Source organism: Atractosteus spatula, chromosome 5 (assembly GCF_055471065.1).
Source record: "Atractosteus spatula isolate fAtrSpa1 chromosome 5, fAtrSpa1.hap1, whole genome shotgun sequence".
NCBI classification, from domain to species: Eukaryota; Metazoa; Chordata; class Actinopteri; order Semionotiformes; family Lepisosteidae; genus Atractosteus; species Atractosteus spatula.
In genome coordinates this window covers 6782198-6789442 of record NC_142710.1, presented here as the reverse complement: position 1 = coordinate 6789442, position 7245 = coordinate 6782198, and the positions used below count along the sequence as shown (strand labels likewise).

Genomic DNA, 7245 nt, shown 5'->3' with positions numbered 1-7245 from the left:
GAGACCTGAGCAGAGAGACGGCCTTGACTGGTGAATTTGTTCAGTCTTGTTCTGATACAACAGAAGATATTACAATGATTTTGTTTTTTTCATCAGTATTCCTTTTAGGAGCTATAACAGGTGGGTCTTTAATATTCCATTGTGTGTAAAATTATTTTTGTTTACTGAATTAAAATGTGCATTAAAATGTCCTAATTATATTTTACATTTATTCAATTTCTTTTTTCTAAAGGATTTACAATACAAATTCCTCAATTTGTGTCTGATTTACAGGTGTCCAGTCTCAAATAACATTGACTGAGTCTGAACCTGCAATCAAAAAGCCTGGAGAATCTCACAGACTCTCCTGCAAAGTGTCAGGATTCTCATTCACCAGCTATGCTATGGGCTGGGTGAGACAGGCTCCTGGCAAGGGGCTGGAGTGGGTGGCTTACATTGGTACCTATGGCACTCCAACCAGATATTCCCAGTCTGTTGAAGGACGATTCACTATCTCTGAAGACAGTTCCAGCAGCACACTGTACTTACAGATGAACAGCCTGAAGACTGAAGACACTGCTGTGTATTCCTGCGCTAGAGACTCACAGTGAGAGAAGTGAAGCCTGAGCCCTGACAAAAACCCACAAAGCAGAAATCAGAAATCACTCAGTCATGACCAACAGTGAAATAAATTTAAGCTATTAAGCGTTTTCTTGTTTTTTCTGATACTTGGACCTCTGTGGCTATCGAGTTGCAATGCCGATAGCCACAGAAGCATTGTCTACACGCGGGACCAGCTGATCGCGCTAGCGCGTCCGGCTCTACCCACTGGAGAGAAGCCATCGGTGCCGGAGGAGCTGAGGAGGAGAAGCCGAGGCTGTAGGGCTGGTGCGACGCGAAAGGCGAAGAGAAGGAGATTTAAACCCTACCTTCCTTCGATCATCATGGGAAATGTGAGGTCCTTAGTGAACAAGATGGACGAACTGGGAGCATTGGTGAGAAGCCAGAGGGAGTATCGTGAATGCAGTATCATGTGTTTCACCGAGACATGGCTGCAGGAACTTATTCCGGACTCGAATGTTACCATCGGCGGCTTTCAGACGGTGCGGGCGGACAGAAACACCGAGAGCGGTAAGAGGAAAGGAGGGGGGCTCGCGGTGCTTGTAAATAACAGATGGTGTAATCCTGGACATACTCATGTTAAGGAGCGAGTCTGCAACCCGGACATCGAACTGGTAGCCGTAGGACTGCGTCCGTACTATCTGCCGCGGGAGTTTACATGCGCCATCTTTGTTGTTGTTTACATCCCACCTACGGCAAATGCAGAGGTAGCGTGTGACGTCATAAACACAGTCACAGCCAGGCTACAAACAAAGCACCCAAGCGCTTTTATAGCTATTTCAGGGGACTTTAACCACGTATCCATTTCCACCACTCTGCCTACTTTCCACCAGTTTGTTAAGTGCCCGACCAGAGAAAACAAAACACTGGACTTATTATATGCCAATGCTAAGGATGCATATAGTTCCACAGCCCTTCCCCCCCTTGGCAGATCAGATCACAACCTTGTCTTGCTCACACCAATATACACGCCTATTGTCCAGCGCCAACCTGCGACCATGAGGACTGTGAGGAGATGGTCTCTGGAGGCTATGGAGGATCTTCGTGGTGCTTTGGAGGCCACCGACTGGGATGTGCTGTGCGAACCACATGGGGACGACATAGACAGCATGGTGGACTGTGTCACTGACTATATTAACTTCTGCGTAGACAACACCATCCCCACCAAAGACGTACACTGTTTTTCCAATAACAAACCCTGGATTACCAGCGACCTGAAGGCTCTTCTGAATGACAAGAAGAGAGCCTTTAGGAGGGGAGATAAGGAAGAGGTCAAGCGTGTACAGAGGGAGCTAAAGCAGAAGTTAAGAGAGAGCAAGGACGCCTACAGGAGGAGGGTAGAGGATAAGCTGCAAAGGAATAGGGTGAGAGATGTATGGAGCAGTATGAGAGAGATCACTGGCTTCAAACAGGCTGGGGGTGCAACAGAGGGGAACCTGGAGATGGCCAACGAGTTGAACCAGTTCTTTAACAGGTTTGATTCTGGGTCCTCTGTGGCGCAACACCCATCCCCCCACAGCCACACGCTCCCTAACCCTTCACAGCTGCGACTGCCCAATACCTCCTCCATCCCCCCACAAACATGGCCGCCTACAGCCACAACCCCCGACGGCTACTCACCCACCCATCCCCCACAGCTGCCACTCTCCAACACCTCCGCCATTAACACCTGCAGCACTAAAAGCACTATGAGCACCAACCCCCAGGCCAGGCTGACCATCACAACTGACCAGGTGAAGAAGGAGCTGAAGAGGCTGCACGAGGGTAAGGCCGCAGGACCAGATAACATCTGTCCCAGAGTTCTGAGGGCCTGTGCTGATCAGCTGAGCGGAGTGCTCCAGCAACTGTTCAACCTGAGCCTGCGCTTGGAAAGAGTCCCGGTGCTCTGGAAGACATCATGCCTGGTCCCGGTACCAAAGAAAGGGCGCCCCTCTGTCCTCAACGACTACAGACCAGTTGCACTGACTTCTCACATCATGAAGACACTGGAAAGGCTGGTCTTATCCCACCTGAGACCCCTGGTCAGCTCATCACTGGACACCCTACAGTTTGCCTACCAGCCCAGTGTTGGTGTGGAGGATGCGATCATCTACATGCTGCAAAGGGCCTACTCACACCTGGACAGGGCTGGCAACACTGTAAGGATCATGTTTTTCGACTTCTCCAGTGCCTTCAATACCATCCAGCCCTTACTTCTAAGGAGGAAGCTGGAAGAGATGCAAGTCGATGCCTCCACGACCTCGTGGATCACTGACTACCTGACAGGCAGACCACAGTCTGTGAGACTTCAGAACTGTGTGTCTGAACAGGTAGTGAGTAACACAGGGGCACCTCAAGGGACAGTTCTTTCTCCATTCCTCTTCACCCTCTATACTTCGGACTTTAAGTACAACTCAGAGTCATGCCACCTGCAGAAGTTCTCAGATGACTCTGCAATTGTGGGATGTATCAAGGGTGAGCAGGAGGAGGAGTACAGAGGACTGGTCAGCAGCTTTGTGGAGTGGTGTGGGGTAAACCACTTGGAACTGAATGTTACAAAGACAAAGGAACTGGTGGTAGATTTCAGGAGGAAAAAGGTCAAACCTACTCCTGTCTACATCCATGGGAGTGGCGTGGAGATGGTGGACTCGTACAAGTACCTGGGAGTGCACATCGACGATAGACTGGAATGGTCTAAGAACACCGAGGCCATCTATAAGAAGGGACAGAGCCGACTCTACTTCTTGAGGAGGCTCAGGTCCTTCAATGTGTGTAGTAAGATGCTACACATGTTCTATCAGTCGGTGGTAGCGAGTGCCATTTTCTACGCAGTGGTGTGCTGGGGCTCGGGGATTAGAGCAGTAGATTCCAAAAGGCTGAACAAGCTCATCAGGAGAGCAAGCTCTGTCATTGGGTCTGACCTGGACTCCTTGGAGGTAGTGGCTGAGAGGAGAATGATGTCCAAACTAGAGGCCATCATGGACAACTTCTCCCATCCCCTCTATGACAGGTTTGCAGGAATGAAGAGCACGTTCAGCAATAGACTGATTCATCCACGGTGCAACAGGGAGCGCTACAGGAGGTCATTCTTGCCATCTGCCATAAGACTGTACAACGCATCCACCTTGCGTCTTGGCAGAGGCAACATCGACAGTGACCTGTATCTGGATTAAACGCATCTACACATCTACTGCTACATATGTTCTCTTCTTCTTCTTTTTCTTTTTCTTTTTCCCGTTTACAACCACTTTCTGTGCAATATATGCCAGGGACCTGTGCAATACATTTATATTTATATCTACAGTTACATCTATATTTATATCCATATGTGTGATATGAGTGTGATATGATTTTCTGTGTACTGTTCTGTTCTAGTTTGTTCTTGTGCGTCTGGACTGTGAGTAACTCTTGTATTGTATTGTATGTATTGTACTATTATTATATAATTCGTTACATTGTGGCTGTGTTGTGTGTGTTAAGCTGCTGTTGCACTGCAATTTCCCTCACGGGATCAATAAAGTATCTATCTATATGCGAGCGGAGAATGAAAAAAATATGTGCAAACATGCACTTAGCCACTGGAAAAGAGGCATCATGAACATATAACATTTTGACTGTGAGGCAAGTAACCAGCTTGTGATGTCATGAGAGGTTGTCCCATTACCTTATTTTTAATGGCGTGCACTTGAGTCCACAGAAGTGCAAGAACTGGGACACGGCCAGTTTGTCAAAATGAAAACAAATGACCGCACCACCAAGAACGAGACTGATAACACACTTCAGGTAAGGAGATAACAGAAAAAACACTCACCTGGTACCCGTCTGGCACAAATAGGTTTGGATTGTTTAGCAGCCTGAGCAGAATGTTCACCCCAGATACATCACAGACCAATAGTAAAGACCTAGCACTGTTTTAAGTAAGACAGCTCTGAATCGGGATTAACCTGCTCGAGAGAAAAGATCCTATAAGGCTGGGGTGCAGAATGAGAGAAGTAGGATGGTAATTAATGAAAAAAGCCGAAGGTGTGGGAATCCCTGAAGAAACAATTCATGTTCCATATGAGAGAACCGTGTGTTGCAGGCACTACGTTTTTTTTTTATCCTTTCGCAATTCGGGCTTTCTCTGCGTTCACGCAGCGCCACCTGGTGTCAACCAAAGAGAGCTGCCGGCGTTACACAGGGTCGCAGCAAATGGAATAACGAGAGGATTTTTAAAAACTGTGCCATTACAGGCCCCTTTCAGTCAACAGAGCAGGGAGGGACCGAGACATTCTTTAGCAAGGATATCGAGAGAGGCAGTACTTTAATCACATTCATAATCTTTTATAACCACTTTTTTCCAAATGCAAAAGCTAGCACTATGACCTTTGATATTATGTATTGATAGGAACATCAATATACAAGGTGCAATATTCATGAGGGATGGTATTATAACATTATATATTGTCTCTATGAAGCTTTCATGCTGACTGCCTAGGACAACAGTCTGAATTATGCTCTGTATATTTGACAGCTCAGGTCTGCACAGGTTGCACTCGTGCCATCTGAAGACTCTACAGCTGAAATGTTGTGTTTCTTTTCTTCTCTTTTCAGCATTAAATAAACCTTTACTTGTTCCTTTGCAGCCTAATAATGCTGACACAGCTACCTACCTGAACTACTCACATCTAGAGAAGAAGAGAATTAATCATTTCTAAGTACCTATGTGAAAGTACATGAAGGACAGCTCGATGTTCTGACTACTGCATATGATGAGCAAACAGAATTATTGGGACTGATATTTGAGAATACTTTAACCATTTAACCACCCCCCAAGAAAATATTGAAGGGTTTGCACTAACCAGCACAGAATCAGAATATTTTGTCAGCCCTGGATTTGTGATATGCATCTTATTAGCTTTACAATACTAAATCATGAAATAAAAGCAGACATACAGAATCTGACAATATGCTGATTTGCAGTACTTGACTGCACACGTGGCGTTTGCAGGGTGATACTTGATTTATGCTATTGATGCATTTGCAAAACGTGCTGTATGAGTACAATAACCAGGTCTGGTCACATCTGAGCAGATGACACAACAAACGTCACACCGCAGCGCTGAGGACAAGCGTGGCTACAGCGATCGCCAGCTGCCAGGGATGATGTTCCTCCTCACGAGTCTCGCTCTTTATCTGTGGACACACTGCTCCCTCTGTACATGTGGGTATCAGCTGCAGGGCATTTCCTCCGACTGTCGTTATTGTCCTCAAGGCTTCGCCAACGCTTATGTTATTTAAGGGGCTGCTGTGTGGTTTTATTTCTACTTATTGTCCTTCTGTACCCCCAGGTGCTGACTCCAGCATCGTGCTCAGTCAGACGGCCTCAGAAGTCCCGAGGCCGGGAGAGGCTCTGAAGCTGTCATGTGAAGTCACTGGGTTTGATGTCAACAGCTATTGGATGGTGTGGGTTCGACAGGCAGCCCCAGGGAAAGCCTTGGAATGGCTGGCCAGCATAGGTGGCAGAAGTGATACAGAATATCACGCTGATGCTATCAAAGGCCGTTTCACAGGCTCCAAAGACTTTTCCAGACACATTTTCTTCCTGCAAATGAACAGCCTAAAAGCAGAAGACACAGCCATCTACTACTGCGCCAAAGAGTCACAGTGAGAGACGTTCATGCAGGAACTGTACAAGAACCTCCCCAGTGACACAAACCAAAAGCTCAGCATGGCGAGGCAGCATGTGCCAACACTGCTATACTGATGACTCAGACAAGGGCACATGTGGGCGCCCTGCTGGACATCCACACAGTTCAACTGTGTTGCTGGAGTAGGTGTTGCCTTCAGAGATCGGTGCCATGAAGTGAGAAGAATCATGGTTACTGTACATAAGCACTCCAGTGCAAATCACTTCTTCACACACCTCCCTATTACACTGCTTCCCTGGAAAAAGGACAAATAAATCTTTCACCACAGCTACATATCATGGGAAAAGCACACTGATGTGATAGGGAAAACATCTTGGTGATATCATGATTGAAAGCACAGTGACAGTAAAGCACAAATACCGTATATATCATGACATTTGACCTGTGATGTTCCCCATCCCATCATTTATATAACTAAAGTTTTACCTCCTGTATTTCTTAAATGTTTTTGCAGTTTTTGCTTGGTCATGGTCACATGCAAAGTATCCTGTGGATGAGGAATTAACTGGCTATTCCACACCTGCACAGCAAAAGGGCTTCAGATGTCAGTGAGCTTAAGAAAGAGACTGCTCGTATTATACCTGAAAACAAAAGCAATCTATTTTTGTTTTGTACTTTGATCAAATCTTTAGTGAGATCTGCAAAGGTTTTGGCGGTGTTCCAGTGCGAATGCTCACGTCAATGGGCTTTGACTTCACCACCAGGGGGCAGCATTGCCTAAGATTTTTATTACCATGGGGTGGTTAAATATGACTGGATTATTCATGCAAAACACCCTAAGCAATGATAGTTTTTTTTTGTCAAGTGTGTCAAGGACACCCTCTGACATTTGTCTAGGGAGTTACTAATATGAAAGAACAAGAAAAGGTTTATTCCATGCTGAAAAGAAAAGAGACAACATTTTTAGCTCTTTACTTTTCTTTTCAGCATGGAATAAATCTTTTCTTGTTCCTTTGCAGCTTATGCACGCTGACAC

General features: G+C 46.1%; 1 pseudogene; it reads left to right on the top strand.

Annotated features, from left to right (window-relative positions):
• Positions 1-383: 383 nt before the first annotated feature.
• Positions 384-6229, top strand: LOC148833713 (immunoglobulin heavy variable 3-23 pseudogene; annotated as a pseudogene).
• Positions 6230-7245: the final 1016 nt, after the last annotated feature.